The sequence below is a fragment of the Maylandia zebra genome, linkage group LG3 (assembly GCF_041146795.1).
Source record: "Maylandia zebra isolate NMK-2024a linkage group LG3, Mzebra_GT3a, whole genome shotgun sequence".
Lineage (NCBI taxonomy): Eukaryota > Metazoa > Chordata > Actinopteri > Cichliformes > Cichlidae > Maylandia > Maylandia zebra.
The window spans coordinates 58,235,116-58,252,218 of NC_135169.1; the positions used below are offsets into that span (position 1 = coordinate 58,235,116).

General features: G+C 43.4%; 1 protein-coding gene and 2 long non-coding RNA genes across 3 annotated transcripts in view; all 3 read left to right on the forward strand.

Moving 5' to 3' along the window:
* LOC143416853 (ribonuclease inhibitor-like) overlaps nt 1-17,103 on the forward strand; it is a 264,095-nt gene that overhangs the window by 12,567 nt on the left and 234,425 nt on the right. The window lies entirely within an intron of this gene.
* Nucleotides 1,974-2,553, forward strand: LOC143416878 (uncharacterized). The gene is made up of 3 exons (XR_013097135.1): nt 1,974-2,087; nt 2,217-2,330; nt 2,491-2,553. It is a non-coding gene; the product is annotated as an uncharacterized LOC143416878 (long non-coding RNA).
* LOC143416879 (uncharacterized) lies at nt 12,404-15,837 on the forward strand. Its single transcript, XR_013097137.1, has 4 exons — nt 12,404-12,950; nt 13,042-13,116; nt 13,253-13,328; nt 15,607-15,837. It is a non-coding gene; the product is annotated as an uncharacterized LOC143416879 (long non-coding RNA).

Here is a 17,103-nt window from a genome sequence, read left to right on the forward strand (position 1 = left end):
TAAAGTAACCTTGATATGTCAGGATGTAGATGTCCCACCCAACAACGTCACCCAGCCCTGAAACATCGGTACTGTTCAAGGCAGCATTGCTGTCCACACGAGAGAGTTAATACCATACAGCTTATGACAAAATTTGATCCGAAGTGATTGATGGCCCTAATCACGACCTTTTGACCTCCCGCCCCTCCCCCCCGGAAGCGTTTAATGAGCGTGACGAATCGCATCTGGAGAAGGGGGGTGGGAAACCCCCCGCGTGACGAATCGCATCCTGAGAAGGGGGGTGAACCCCGGAAGCGCGTCATCTGTTGTTGGGAAAAAAAAAAAGTTTTTAGAGGGAGGGGGGAAACCTCCGGAAGCGCGTCATCTGTTGTTGGGAAAAAAAGTTTTTAGAGGGAGGGGGGAAACCTCCGGAAGCGCGTCATCTGTTGTTGGGAAAAAAAGTTTTTAGAGGGAGGGGGAAACCTCCGGAAGCGCGCCATCTGTTGGAGGGGAATAAAAAAGCAGAGAGGTGGAGTCCGTCACAATTTCTAAGGCACAGACACAAGATGGATTTCCTTCTGCAGCCCAGCAGCATTCCTGTGTCCGATGAGATCTGCTCTCCCAAAGAAGAAGGCTTTGAATATGACATATTCAAATACAACATATTTACTATGGAAGGCCTCGATCCGGACCTTATGACCCTACCGGAAATACTCCGGAAGTGTCTAGTCATTTTCAGACCTGTTGCGTCATGTTCCCTAAGCACAGCGGTGATGCAGCAGATGATTCTGTGATGTATAGAGAGACAGAGCGGATGTAATTTTACTTTCTTAAGCTGCACCGGCGTTTGTAATGGAAATAAAGAGTGACTTCCTTTAGAGATTTCAATAGTATTTTATTTTCCTATAATACAGACGCTGTTAAAAAACCTTTAAGATACACCATAGCTTGTGATGAAAAGAAGAACTTTCTATCCGCTTGTAACCTACAGGCTGCCTATGTGTAAAAACGAATAACTATCCCTTAGTGAATACTACTTTTCCTTTTGAGAGACTGAAAAACAAACCAGCGACAGGCGATCTTGTTTCACTCACACACACACACACACACACACACACACACACACACACACACACACACACACACCCCCCGCGGGCCAAGGAGGAGTTTTTTTTCAATACTTTAACAATAAGTTTTCTCAATAGATAGAAAATGATGACGCTGAGGAGTCAACATCCGATATTATCATTGCTTGTAACCCGGTAAATAATTTCTTACATCTCCCCATAAAACAAGTCTTAGTGGAGAAAAAAGCTCATATTCGAATAAGTTTATTAAAGCACCCCCCTCTGTGGGAAAGAGTCAAACATGAGGCGAGTTTTGTCAACAGCAATTGTCCATTTGGTAAAACAAATATCCGTCTCAAAGTCATATTTTACCGTTGCAGAATGTGGAAAACAGACGGCGTTCGCAAGAAGGCAATCAAAAAAAACAACAAAAAAAAACAACCCTCTCTAACTATCGGTATTGTCAAGAGAAAGATGCGAAAAACAGATGCTTCGCTAGACTAGGATAAAATGAGAGAAGAAACGGGAGGGGAGTCGCTATCTGCTCAGCCCTACTGTGACAGTTCTACCAATCGCGAGGAAGAATCTGTGAATATTATGTCAGCATTCCGTTCAAACAACGCCGCCGATCAGAGCGCCAGGGCCATCTCGCCAGAACTGTTCATACCTCACCCCGGTAAGTTTTTTTCTTTACGACTTTAAATTATATATCAACAGAGATGTCAATAATTTGATTACTTTCTTTTAGATTTCTACATCAATGATTTCACGCAAGTGGACTACGGTACGATTAAATAAGTATATACCATTTTTTAAATAAGTTTAGATAGACTTGATTTAACCATGCTCTGATACTTACAGAAGCAATCGATAGTGCAGTGAGTAACAGCAAAAATCCGGCCGTTTTCCACGGCGAATTAGAAGCCATATCCCCCGCAGAACCTCCGCTGCCGCCGCGTCGAAGAGAAGAACGAGAAGACGGCGCTATTTTCGTCTCCGCATACCGGGAGAACCGCGGAGAAAAAAGTTTTAAAATCGAAGGTAAACAATATGATGCATTATCCGCCATTTTGTTGAATAACAGGATGTGACGGAGTAATCCGAGTGTGCTATACCGCCCCTCCCGACCCGGAGCAGATTTTTAAAAAGTTTTGCTTTATTTCTCGACAGAGGTAATCGAGAATATACAGACCCCGCCGCAGCGAAAAGAAGAAGAAGACGACGACGTTATTTTCGTCAACGCATACCGGGAGAACTGCAGGAAAATACCTTTTAAACCAAAAGGTAAACAATATGATGCAATATCCGTCATTTCGATAAATATCAGGATGTGACGGAGTAATCCGAGTGTGCTATACCGCCCCTCCCGACTTGGAGTGGTATAAAGTGTGCTAGAAAGTTTTTATTTATTAAATCTTTCTCTTTTTGTTTTATTTCTCGGCAGCCGAGATTGCGGATATACCTATACAAACCCCCGCCGCTACAGACAATCGCGCGGAGGAGCGAGGTAAATAAAAAGTTTTTTCATTCTCGAAAAATAGGAAGGAGGAGATTGTTTTCTTAAATCTCTTCTGTTTTATTTCCCCGACAGAGACCGATACAGAAAATTAGGCGGAAGAAAATCAGGCGGAGGAGGAGGAGGAGGAACCGTCCAGAGCTCCTCCTCTCAGGAGACTGAGAGCTCCTCTCAGGAGACTGAGAGGTAATTGACGGGGGGATGAATCGATCCTATTAAACTTCTCTGCTCTATAAAAATAAAAATAAAAAATGTAAGGTTTAAAAATACATTCTGTCCGTCTTTTCTTACAGCTCGACGGATGCTTCATAAGAAGAGAATCCTTGAAAACCTCGCTTTCATGTACGCCATAACAGTTCGCACATATGCATCGATATACAGACACAAGGACCTGTAAAGTAAAAGCATGTAAAAGTCTGTGAATTAAGAAATAAAGAAAATCATGTCGGAAGAACACAGCATCCCTGAGGCTTTGTTGGAAGCCGTGGCAGAATTAAACAGAAACGATGAACATTTAGCCCCACCGATAGAAAACAATATAGCCCCACCACCAAACGATCCACTACAACCTTTAGAAAACGCATTGCAGGTCCTCCTTCAAAACATTGAAAACGAACGGCTTGCCGGTCTACTGAACTTTGACCCTCTGCAGCCGATAGAAAATGCTCTTCAGCTCTACGACCAGCAGCAGGGGGAGGAGCAGGTGCAGCAGGTGCAGGTGGAGCAGCATCATCATCATCAGCAGCCCAGGGAGGAGGAGGAGGAGGACCGGCCTGCGGAGCATCAACAAGGAGGAGGATCTCGGGTACAGAACGATGCGGTGACTCGCCGCGAACATTTTAATAATTTCGAAATAAGGCGAGTATTTAACATTCCCTCTCCGGATGAAGCGAGCGACCTCGCTCAATTTTACCTCGACGTCAGGGATAATTTTGTAGATCTAGCAGATAGGGTCAGACCGGAAGTTAGTCGTAACGACCGGGTTCAACTGGAGATCATCAGCGAGCACGCGCGAAATCACTCTGTTTTTAACGTCGACGACGAAAGCGTTGAAAACATTGTACCGGTTTTTGAGGACCTGCTAGCCAGGCTGATACAATCAAACGGAGCGATCGTCGCAGGCTCTCCCCTAGAAATTGTTGTGCAAGTAATTAGAAATCCTAGAGGCGGTGGCAGTAATGACCCGCGTAAAAAGATTCACAAAATGTTAGATGATGAAATTCTAGTCAAAAAGCGTCGCTGTCTGTACGTGGTAAAAAACAAAAACGATAATCTGTGTTTTGCCATCAACCTGATTCACCTCACTCAACCTCATTTCACAGATAAACAGGCCCTGGAACGCGGCAGAGAGCTGCAGCGTTTAGCGGGGTTGAGCGATCGCACTCAGGTAACTCTCACCGACATAGGTAAATTCGAACAAATACTAAAACGTAAAATCGTCGTGTTTTACCGCCCGCCCGAGGACAGAACTCTTTCATTAATCGAAACAGACTACCCGAACACACGTCACCCGCTGTACTTATTCTTATTCCGCCATCACTATTACGGAATAAAAAATCTAAAAACATTTTTAGGAATCCAGTACATTTGCAACGAATGTCACCGCGGGTATTATAAAAAAGAGGAACACTTTTGTCAAAACCGCTGCAACCTCTGTTTTGACCCCGCATGCCCCTCTCACTTTCTGGACTCTGTAATCTGTACGGATTGTAACAGATCATGTCGCACACGCGCGTGTTATATAAAGCACAAACAACCTAGAATTCACTCCGGTTCAGACCTCAGCGTTTGTCAACAATTGTATAAATGTCCGGACTGCAAGCACCTCTCCCGTCGCGGAAAGCACAGGTGCACAGCCGCCAGATGTAAAATCTGTCGCGCGGAGCTTCCTCCCGACAACGATCAACACCTGTGTTACATCCAACCTTTGAAACATGAAAACTCTGATAACGCTTCCATAATCTTTTATGACTTTGAAACCTTCCCAGACAGGGAGGGGGCGCACGTCCCTTACCTAGTGTGCACAAAATCTCTAGAAGGAGAAGAGTGGCACGCTTACGGTGTAGACTGTGTTGAAAAGTTTCTCCAAAGATACAGAAGGAAAAGATATAGAGAGACCACGTTCGTTGCGCACAACGCGAAAGGGTTTGACAGCTATTTAATTCTAAGTCACCTGGTGGGGGGTGGGATGACGCCCTCTCTCATCATGCAAGGCAGTAAAATTATATGTTTCACAGAATCCGATTTCCTTCTCAAATTCATAGACTCGCTTTCTTTTCTCACCATGCGTCTCAGCGCTATGCCCAAAGCTTTAGGCTTCGAGGACAAATCCAAGGGATTTTTTCCTCACAAATTCAGCTCGTGGGACCGTTTAAAATACTCGGGTCCGTACCCTCCTCCTTCAGATTACGGGGTGGAGCGCATGTCACTCCCCGAACGGGCAGAGTTTTTGCGTTGGCACTGCGAGGCCTCCCGGGGAGTGTTTAACTTTGAAAAAGAGTCCCTGTATTACTGCCGAAACGACGTTAATATCCTGAGGGAGGCGTGCGTAAAGTTCAGAGACGGTTTTATAGGCGAAACTAAAGTAGACCCTTTCAGCTGCGTCACTATAGCTTCAGCCTGCATGAAAGTGTTTCTCACCAATTTCCTACCCGAAAACAGTCTGGCCATTCCCTCGCCCGACAACTACGGGCGCAGGTTCAAAGCCTATTCGCACGCGTCCATTCAGTGGCTGGAGTGGGTATCTCACTCTCAGAAAATTCCCGTTCAACACGCTCTCACAACCGGCGGGGAGAAAAAAATAGGCCCGTACTTTGTCGACGGATACGCGCTGATTAACGGGGAAAAGTGGGTGTGGGAATTTCTGGGATGCTTTTATCACGGCTGTCCAAAATGCTACAGGCCTGAGGAAATCTGCCCTTTGACCCACGCTCCTTACGGGGACCTGCACGCCTCTGCCGAGGCGAGGCTCCGGGAGCTGAGAAACGTTTACAGAGTCCGCACGGTCACTCTGTGGGAGCACGAATGGAACAAGATGAAAAAATCGAACGAGGAGGTTATAAATTTTATGCGGAGCTACGAAGTCCCGGAACCTCTGTCTCCTCGCTCGGGACTTTACGGAGGCCGCACTTCGGCCTTGAGGCTGCGTTACAGCGCCTCGCCAGGAGAAAATGTGTATTACGTAGACGTCACATCCCTGTACCCTTACGTCAACGCCAAGCGCGCTTACCCTCTGCATCACCCCCAAATCATCAGAGAGAATTTTGCAGACCCTCGCAGTTATTTCGGGCTGATCAGAGCCACCGTTTACCCGCCGCGCGGGCTCTATTTCCCCGTTCTACCGTACAAAACCCCCGGAGGTAAATTAATATTCTCCCTCTGTCGCACCTGCGCCGAGACTAATCAACAAAGCGGTCCGTGCCTTCTCGACGACGAGGCCAGAGCTCTCACCGGGGTCTGGGTCACCGTCGAGTTTAACAAAGCCTTAGAATTAGGTTACAGAGTGGCTAAAATCACAGAGGTCTGGCACTTTGATAGTCGCAGCAGCGATATTTTCGCCGGCTATATTAACACTTTTCTCAAAGGCAAACAGGAAGCCTCCGGTTATCCTCCGGAAGCTCGCGACGAGGATGAGAGGAACAAATACGTGGAAGAGTACCACAGGCATCAGGGCATACGTTTAGACCCGTCAAAAATAGAGGTGAATCCGGCCAAAAGACAAGTTTCGAAATTGTGTCTCAACAGTTTCTGGGGAAAGTTTGCTCAGAGAGCCAACATGACTCAGACCACTCTGGTCAGAAAGCCGAGTCAGTTTTTTAACTACGTCTTTTCAGGACAGTACGTCTTTAAACACGTCTCTTTTTTAAAGACCAAAAAACAGGAAGTGGCTTTAATTCAGTGGAGCTATAACGAGCGGTGCGTGATACCACCCGGCGCTACCAATAACGTTTTCATCGCCGCTTTCACCACAGCCTCACCTATAAAACAAAATGACTGTTTTCTGAATAGTCTCACACAGATAAACATTTGCAGGGAATACCTTTTCCTTCAAAACAAACGTCACAGACTGTGTTTTTCTTTACTGATTGTATTTGAGTAGAAACTCAGATTAAAATGGCATCAGTGCTCATAAAATGATTTAACTGTAAAAGTAGGTGTAGTGGATCACTTTGCATAGATCTAGATAAAAGTGCTGTAAGCAAAGACTACAGTGGTCATTGAGCAGCTGTTCCTATAATGTGAATCTGGGATAAAGGCACAGATTATTTGTTTGCCTTTGTTTCCTGGTTCTTTCTTTCTTATCCAAATGGAAAAAGAGAGCATAAAAGTACTGTTTACAAGCAGCTTATCTATCTCATTGTGCCCACTATCATAAAATCTTGGTTGACTGAGCACTGAGCCATCTACCACTCGAAATTGAACCTGTGTGGGACAACAACAAAGTCCAGTATACTAAGTTTCAGTAATGTGCAGTTTTTTCTGTGGAAGATGTAAATCTAAATAGATGTCCTATTGTATGCATAATATACCACTGAACTTTATAAAACAACTTCTAAAAGCAAATTTCGATTTATTTTAGATTTTCTCAAATCCAAACAGTGCTAAAAGCATGCACACAGTCAAATATTTTTCATACGAGGTGCTGAAGGTTCTGCAATGTTCTGTCAGTGCGCCCCAGGGCAGCTGTGGCTACAATGTAGCTGCCATCACCAGTGTGTGAATGTGTGAATGATGTATCTGTGGCTTTTTGTCACACTTGGAAACCACGGTGTTGTGCAGCTATTTGCCTTGTTGCAGGGTTTTTAAAAAACTGCAGTTTTGATTTTAGTGAAAGACACCGTCTCATGACTCATTGAGTGCCGCGACTGACGAGCCAATCCGTGGCCTGCAGTCTGACGATGTCACATTTCCTGACTGCTTGGAACCCCGACTAAGTCGTCCTGTAGCCCACATCATAATGTTTCCATCTCTCTGCTTGACTGCGGGGATGCTATTTTTTGCGTCACACTCCTATTTCAAAAGGTCAGTTAAAGCCACATAATTGGAATTTGGTTTCATCTCCCCACAGCACTTTCTCCAAAGTCTTCCCTGAATCATTTAGATGTTCACTGGCACTTGAGATGGGCCTATACATGTTTCTCCTTGAACAGGTAGCTATCCTATGTTAGCCTAGCTTTCTATCACTGATGCTCTGTGTGTATTGTTATGGTTCAAAATATGGGGATGGAGACAAGAGACAAGAGAAAAAAACCACAATAACAACACTGGTCCGGCCGGGTTAAGTCAAACGATGATTTTAATGATCACACGCGTGGGAGATGGACACCGTATGCAGACAGCCTCAGATCTCAAAATGGTGGAGCATTGCTCAAACTCTTATAGCCTCTGGTGCCTCCACCTTATCATAAAAGCCTAAACATTCACATGCTTTTCTCTCACACGGCGCCTAAGCTACGACCTTGGCTCCCCGTTTATCTGCTCCTGCTGAGTTGGGGCAGAAAACTCCAGCATGCTCTGTTCTCTTCTAATCAGACAAATAAGGCGATGGCTTTCTGCAGCAGTATTATGCATCATAAAACAATATCATTCATCCACAATAAATCAGCAGTCTACTTTAATGCAAATCAGTTTAACTAATGCAATAGTTATCAGCTTCTTCTAATTCAGGAGAATACTGCAAACTAAAACTACATAATAATTCACAATCTTTAGTTAGGGGTATAACATGGCATAAAATAATATTATAATCTAACAGTATGCTGCTGCCTCTCTCTCATGTTACTTAAAAAATTAACCCCACAGCTTCAATAACCGTATCTAAAAATCTCTCAGTGAAAGTTACGGTTGTAGGTTTGGAAACATTTTGGGGTAGCCAGTGTTAAATAGAGACAGGGCCACATTCTTTATCTAGTCATTGTAATGAAAGAAGCACATTAAAAACTATATGAGAGTTTGCTTTTAACAAGCATGTAATGACTCTACTTAGTTTAGGTAGTCTTAGGGAGTCAAACTGAAAGTAGCATTTTGTGGATGTTTTCCCTGCTGCCCGATCCCATCAGTCTCTTAAAGCATCATTTCTTATGCGCCCTGGTGTGACAGTGGTTTCATGGCGCTACAGGTTACCTGAGCACATCAGGTATATTACGGTTGAAAACCAGTGCCCGGCCTTCCAGTGGGTGTTCGACCCCTCGTGCACAGCTCAGGAGTCTAAACGACCCAGCAGTTATGGACATGTGTGTTTTTGGTGTGCTGTCCCTCGTTCTCCCTGCTTGCAGGTATATCTGTGTTTGTGTGTGGATGCCGGAGTTTCTGAGAGCACCCGTTTACAGGCACTTTCAGGCCTGGTGGGTGTGGCCCTGCCAGGTGGTTGGCCACACTTGAAGACCATCACACAGCTGATCAAGCCTTGTCAGAGGAACTACTTGAGAATGCGGTGGCGCTCTCTCTGACGCTGGATCATTGCGTGACTTCACGTTAGTCTCTCGGCCAGTCAGTACGGATAGTCTGCCGCATTGTATGTGTCTTACGGCTGCCTGTTTGTTATCTCCCCAGGAGAAGCGTGGAGACGAGAGGGCAGCGAGCACGGGGTGCTCAGACACTGAGGAGCGGAGACAAGGAACACTAGCACTGGGAAGAGGACATTTCACGGGAGTCGGGAACGCACTGCGGATTTATTGTTATTTTCCATTCACTGTAAATAAACGCACTGCTTGCATTCAGAGCTCCGTGCCTGGCTCCTCCTTCCTCACATCCCCACGGTTGACGCTGGCCAACCGTGACAAATAGCTTTTCTTAGATTCATTATTAGTTCAACATTGACAAATAGTAGTTGACTAATATCAGGAGCCAAAAAGAAAACAAAAAACAAACTAAATAAATATTTCAGACGCTGAAAATAAATTATTACGGTTGTTTAAATTTGCTGTCAGCAAGTTAGGTCTAATGCATGTAGTCAATCTAATGAATCAATATTACATGTAAAAAGTACAGAACTGAAAATGAAACTAAAATATAACGGTAAATGAACTGGTTCTTGTATAAAACCTTTCTACTCTCTACAACTTGCCTCATTCATGCACTCACTTTTTTCTATGCTTTTTCTCTGTAAGTGCTTTCTATCTAACATTAATACGCATTCATCCTCCCGATGGATGCATCGGAGAGCAACTTGGGGTTAGCGTCTTGCCCAAGGATATTTGGCATGCAGGCTGGAGCAGGCGGGGATTGAACCAGCAACTTTCTGATTAGTAGGTTTCCTGCTCTACCTGAGCTACAGACACCCCAATTTGTGGTGCTCTGGAAACAACACGTTCTCATCCCAACAGGTAACGATGCTATGTGACAAATCATCGGTATGTGTAAATGTGTTTTTTGTTCTAATCATGAATCGCTTTGTAAAACAAGACCTGATAGGGTTAAGGTTAAAGTTATGGTTAGAGTTAATGTTAGGGATAGGGCTGGAATGGACGGCTGGAGCCTCTCCTCCAAGTGTGTGTTACTGCCGCCATCAGCATTCTGTTGTATTCTGTTGTCTGCTTTTCTCTGTAAGCGCTTCGAGCCTGTACTTTTTTGCTTTAGCTGAGTAATGAAGTTGAATCAGTACTTTAACTTTCACTGGAACAATAGTATTTTTACTTCTACTTAAGTGGAGAATGTCTGATCTTTTGCCAACTCTGGCTGTCTCTCAGTCTTGGAATACCCACTTGTTGTCCAGCGGTGTCCTGGGAATATGGGAACTAGACAGACTGGGGAAACAATGGGAGGAGACACAAAGATGGAATCACTTTTACCATCTTTTATGTATTTGCTGGTCGTCTTATTTCTTCTATTTTGCAAGCACAGTGTTGCAATCATTGTCTTTGTGGTACAATGACACAGGTAGAATGCAGGTGTTTTCATGTAACACGATGCCAGAAAGATGAGTAATGTGTTTTGAAGAGAAGATAAAACATCATGTTTGAACAAAGATAAGCAGCAGACACGTCTGTGTGTGAGTTGTTCAGGTTCAGTAAGAAGGTAATATGTCTGCAGAATTTGTAATTCTTATGAAGATATTGCTTGTACAATAAATAAAATCCCTTTAACTTCTTCTGGAGAGTGTCTTTATATATTTAGTCATTTTGGGGCGATCCTTTATTTAGTAGTAACTCTAGTCGGGGATATATATCAGAGTTTACTTTCAGATATGAGCATTGTGTTTCCTGTGGATGAATGAATGAATTATTTATTTATGTAATTTTTGAAAGACTGGCTCATGTAAAATCTCTGAAAGTATGACAAAGCTCTCCTGTTACACTTTATGGACACCTGAGCGTCACCATGAGGGCCTGTCTTTATTCACTTTATTCACTGAAATCCACTTTTATAATGAATTCACAGTAATCACTGACACCTTCAGAGCATTACATTCATTAAAGACGTCTTCTACACCTACTCTTCCAGACGACCGACACATGCTTCAACCACTGCAGGTTAACCAGCCACTCATCAGTAAAGCAAAAACTAAATGTAAATGTCCTCATGTGGAAAAGACTGAAACACAACTCCCACATATCACTAATGTAACAGATCCATTTAGGGAGAGTGAGAACACTAGGCTGGATGTGGTTTAATGCAGGAACATTCATCATGTCTTCAGTTCAACAAATCATTTACATTGAATATGTGAGCTGGATGGTTACACGATACAATGTGATTGTCAACAATAACTGCAATGAACGCTGGTTTGAGGGCGGAGTCAAGGAGGCCATTTACGTGAAAAGGGAAAGACCCTCTCTGAATCAAGGAGGGGGCCTAAGGGTACATCTGTCACCATCTTACAATGCTGTGATTGCAGCCGTTCTCCAACTCTCTGTGAATGGTACTCAGGACCATTGATCAGTGGTTGTTGATCAATGGTCATGAGAATTTGCATAATCATGATTAAGGAACTGACCTCCCAGCCCATTGTTCCTTCAGTCGGCTGGTTTCTCTGACTGAAAACGCTACGTCCAGAAGAACAGAATCAACTTTTGGAGATTTACTTCCCTGATGATTGAGCACGCATCAAGACCTTTTAATCAGGCCAACAAATATCTTGTACTCAATTTTAGCAGCAGCCATTGTGACACTGATGATAAAACTTGTGTAAAAGTGCGAAGCTGTAAAAAAGTAATTATAAAAAAGCGTTTTTGTAGCTGAATGTTACTGGATAGCTGTTTCATCTGTAACACATCAAAATAACCTGCTAAGGTTTAATAGGCTATAAGGAACACACTCACTTCCTGAGCCCTGGGCAATAAGAGACGTTTTGTGTTTTATGATTTATTGATATGTTTGATCCTTTCTGACCTGCGTTAATGAAGCAGTCATTAGAGCACCATGTCCGCTAGAATAGTTCTGTAGTTTGATGCTTGAGTCGTTGCAGACTTGTTGAAACTCCCTCACCCGTCAAAGCAGCGTCTTTGTTATTCGCGTCCAGCAGATGGCAGTGTTTCACTGTCTGACGGCTGTCTGAAGCTTCAGCTGGATTATCCGTTTTCATGTTTGATTAGAGGTTTGTGTGTGTGTGGGGGGGGGTTTTTAGCCACGAGTTGTCCACGATAAAGCATATTGAATGGCCTGTCTAATATTGTTAGAATTCTCCTTTGGGTTAGTTTCATTACTCAATCGGGACATTTATTTGGAAAAAGAAAAAAAGAGGGAAAAAAGAAAAAAAAAGAAAAGAATTAAAAATAAATAAATCCTCATAGTTTACATTTACAAATATCAATACTGAATGTTACGTCCCTCTGCAGCTTCTAATCGTCTCAGTGTTTTCAGCTGGTGCTAACTGGCCACACCTAGTCAGGTGTGGATAAAAGCATACCTGAGGCAAGCTTCCCGGCAGTGCACTAGTCTTTGCCTTGGTGGCACCAGCCATTTTAGCCAACCTGGTTTTCCATTTTAGGATGAAACCTCTTCTCACCCACACTCTGCTATTCATCTCTGTTTTTATGTTGCGGCTTTTGAGCCGGGTCGTAACATGAGTATAATCACACTGGAAGTACCAGCATCAGGAATGTGGTTTCTTCTTTTTGGATCTATAATATTTAGTCTGGTTAGTTATTGTTACTGTAACCAGTGCAAAATCTGCTCTGATGACTCAACGTTAATGTTTGAGCCCCTGAGCGCTAAAAGAAGTGTTTTGTAAAGTATTAAAACTACCTTTAATGGAAGGAAAAACGGATCACTGCTTCCTATAAGAGTTGGTTTTCTCTGTGTGTGTAGCCACTCTGTGCCTGGTGGACTTGGCTGGCAGTGAGCGAATGGTGAAGAGCCAGTCTCAGGGTGACCGTTTCAAAGAGATGACCGCCATCAACAGCTCACTGTCCAACCTGGGCGTCGTTATCGCCGCTCTGGCCAAAAAGGTCTGCAGCTGCAGTTTCTGTAGTCTTAGATGTCACACCTGCTTTCTTTACATTTACAGTATTAATGATTTTTTTGGCCTTTGTGTTCCAGGAGACTTGCGTAGCTTACAGGAACTCGAAGCTCACGTACCTCCTTCAGGGATGTTTGGGGGGGAAACGGCAAAACGTGAGTTTGTTGACATCACAAATCTTTATAATGACGACACATAAAACTGAAGGAATTTATCCCCAAAAAATATTTAACAGCGTTTGATCTCATCACTTCAGATTGTGACACTAATTTTGGATGTCTTTATTTGCAGCTTGATGTTTGTTAACATTGCTCCGGAGCCCGACAGCTTTGGGGAAACTCTGAACTCATTGAGGTTTGCCAGCAAGGTCAGTGCAGTCTTGTTTCCAGTGTTCATTGGACAGAGTACATTAATGATGTCCTTACATCAGCTGTTTATGGTAAACCAAAGCCATACTCCATATCCATTTTAATACCTTGGTGTGTAATTCATCCTCACATTTTGTCTGAAGAGTAGGGATGTTCCTGGCGTCTTATTTACTAGTCGACTAATCGAGGGGGAAATAATTAGACTAACCAACTGTGGAGCAGGGAAATTATTTTACTGCTATTGTTAAATAATTGTCATTATTACCATTGCATTAATAATATAATCTGGAGTTTATATTGCATTCAGGGGTTGAACAGTGTGTGTCTTTCAGAAAGACTAAGTTGCAGGCTGACAGGAAGTTGCAGGTTTGCAGAGTGTGCCTTTTGCAGAACTGAAACCGTGAGGTCAACACATACACACACATTAGTTAAATTTATTTAGAGGAACCGTCCTTGTTGTCTCGGCAAGAAAGAGGAACAATTCATTTTAAGATAAGAACGGAAAGTACCAAGCCATGAAAATAGAAGATGATTTTCTAGGTGAAAAGTCATGGTGATGTTGATCTGATCTATGTATAAAATGTACCGGTGACGCATGAAGGGGCGTCAGTAAACAAACCCTGATGCTATAAAATATCTGTTCATGCTTTGATTAAGTCGAGGACTACTGGCTGTCTGCGTACAGAGTGTCTTCCCACACGTGTGTTCATTAAAATCATTGTTTGACCAAAGACCCTCTGGACCAAGAGTTGTTTGTACTCTCCCTCCTCAATTTTGAACCTTAACACAACTAATGTAAAACTAAGGAACATTCAGATATTGAGTTGATTTTCAGAACTGATTAATAGAAACTGTCAAACTAGACGCAGAGGTATCTTAAACCATTTATCACATTCTGTTAAATACAAATGAAAATGCGTTACTACAAAAGATGTTCTATTAAAATATGACAATCATTTGAGAATCTAAAAGTACGTCTAAGTGTGGCGAGAATGATTCAGGTAATACATTATACAGCCGTTTTCTAGTCAGGTTGTGGGGGCAGCAGGAAGGACTACTCCTGACCACAGCTGATAGATGTAAACTGGCTAGCATGACCAAGGATGCTGGGGCCTCCTACTGGTAGGACGTGCCCAGCTGGAACAGCCTCCTGGCCAAGGTGGCTGTCACCTTTTGATGTGAAGGAGTAGTGACTCTACTCTGAGCCCCTCCCCCATTGACTTAACTGCTCTCCTAAAGGAGAGGTTTTCCACCTCTCAGGAAATTAATTTCCTCTGCGTGTATCTGCGATCTCAGTGTTAACAAGAAGATCAGGGTAGATTAATAGATTTATGGTGTTTCTCAACAACAGTGCACCATCTGGTGGTAGATCGCTGCCTAACATTTAGAACACAATGTACCAGCATTGGGCATCAATTAAAATGTTAACAATTAGATTGAACGACTGGTAAGTCTGATACAGACTAGTGACAATTAGTCGACTAGTCACATAAATCCCTGATAGAGCCCACAGAAGTGGCCTGCACCATGTGCGTGGCTTGCTTTGCAGTTTAACCACCAAAACACTCGTCTGCAGTGGAATTTCTTTGAGCTAATCGATTCATTTCATCTTCTAATTAATGTGGAAAATGGTGGCAAAGGTGGATGAAATGAGTGATTCCTAGAGTTACATTTTATTGCCTTTTTTCTTTCCTTTTCTTAAAGTTATGAAGGCATCTTGGATGCCATTTCAGTGAGTGGGGGTTAATGCCCCACACTCTTTTCTGTCACTGCTTTGAATGCACAGACTGGTCTTAATGTTGATCTTTGTAATCTTCAGTGTTACGACCCGGCTCAAAAGCCGCAACATAAAAACAGAGATGAATAGCAGAGTGTGGGTGAGAAGAGGTTTCATCCTAAAATGGAAAACCAGGTCGGCTCAAATGTTCTGTGAGTCATAGGAGTCTACTAACATTTCCATGATAGAACAAGGCTGCAACCTTTGTACACTATATAAGGCAAAGAACTAATTAGCCTCATTTTGTTTTCATTCTGAGGCTTGTTTTTTTTAGCACATACAAACAACTCTTCTTATGAGAATATTAGGACGCGTCTTGTATATATGATCGGCTCGCACATGGCCCGAAGATTGGTTTACCTTCTGCCATGTTGAGGCCAAAAACCCTGAGGACAGAAAAAAAACAAAAAAAACCAAATGGTAGGTTGTCTCTGTGTGAGAGACGTTGGCATTATACCCGATATTTTTTTAAAAATGCAATGTGTGGATTTCTTTTACAGACAACATCTGCCATGTTGTGGACCGCTCAGAGTCTCCCCCTCCAGCACTGCTAATCCAGATGTTGGATCTGTGTTTCCACAAGCCCCGCGAATTCTAGAGACTTATTCATCATGAAGAAAACAAGACAGTCGATCGATCGATTATTTGCGCAAGGGAGGCCACCATGAAAATGACCTCCAGATCCTCCTCCTCCTGCTGCCTTTATTGAGAGACCGTTCACACAAAACACGTCAGAACAAAGCCACGCCCAGACAAGGCATTGTGTGTGTGTGTGTGTGTGTGTGTGTGTGTGTCTCAGACCTCCTGCTGACCAAAGGGTCATAAACGCAGGAAGGTTACATCAAAAGAAGCACAAGGATGTGTCTGTGATAAAAGACTACAGCCCCCCACCTTGATCCTCGAGAATCTGGGGGGAAGGACAGTGGAATTTCTTTCATCAGAGTTAAAACAATGTACAAATGGTAAACATAAAAATGACAAACATTTAACAATTCACTCTAACACCAGACCCCACCGACTCCGCCCCCCTCTCCAGGATGCTCACAGGACTCTGCAGGATCACACCCGTCTGAGGAAACGGAACTCAACATTAAACTCGCAACCTTCCACCTGCTGTCGACGGCACTGAATGAGTATGTGCAGGAGATATGTTATGGATGCCAATCCGGTCACCCCAGCCAGTTACAACACAGTTGCCTGTTTGAGCTGCCTGTGTTTTTCTTCGAGACCTGCTATGATGAGGTGATGGAAAAGCTCCGGACGCCCCGATTCATCCCGGCCATCCGTCTGTTTGTTTGCTCATACAGTGTCAGTGAGGCTGAAGCACAAATCATCAGCACTGCAGAGCGTCTTCTGTGTGAACTGAGATCAGTGCCGCACATTGTTTGCACCACTGATGAGAATGTCGGATACCTGCTAAATACCAATCATCACACCCGCGGAGTTAAATCAGCGCTGCTCCACATGATTGGAAACTACTGGTCTGGGAGACACAAGATTTAATGTACATCTGTTATAAAAACCTTACTGTGCACTACACAGAAAATGAAATAAAAACGTATGCTAACACTTTTTTCTGGTCATTTGTATTTGTGTTTGGTCAGAGTGATTATGGAAAACACGCTGAGAAAAATATATCACAACCCTGCACACCCAGGGGGTTTAGGAAGTGTAAAGAAGCTCCGTATCGCTGTCAGTGAGGCAACAGGCTTAAAGCCGTCATTACCTGACGTGGAGCGTTTTTAAAAGGAGATGACACATATACTCTTCATAAACCTGCAAGGATAGAGGACACAGAAATGCAAGGATACAGAAATGCAAGGATACAGAAATAGAGTTTTGGTTAACGGGACTGACAAACAGTTTCAAGCTGATTTGGTTGACATGCGTGAATATTCTGCGGATGATGATAATGTTAGGTACTTATTGACATGCATAGATGTGTTTTCTAAGTATGCATGGGTTAGGTGCCTTGAAACCAAGACAGGACAGGCTGT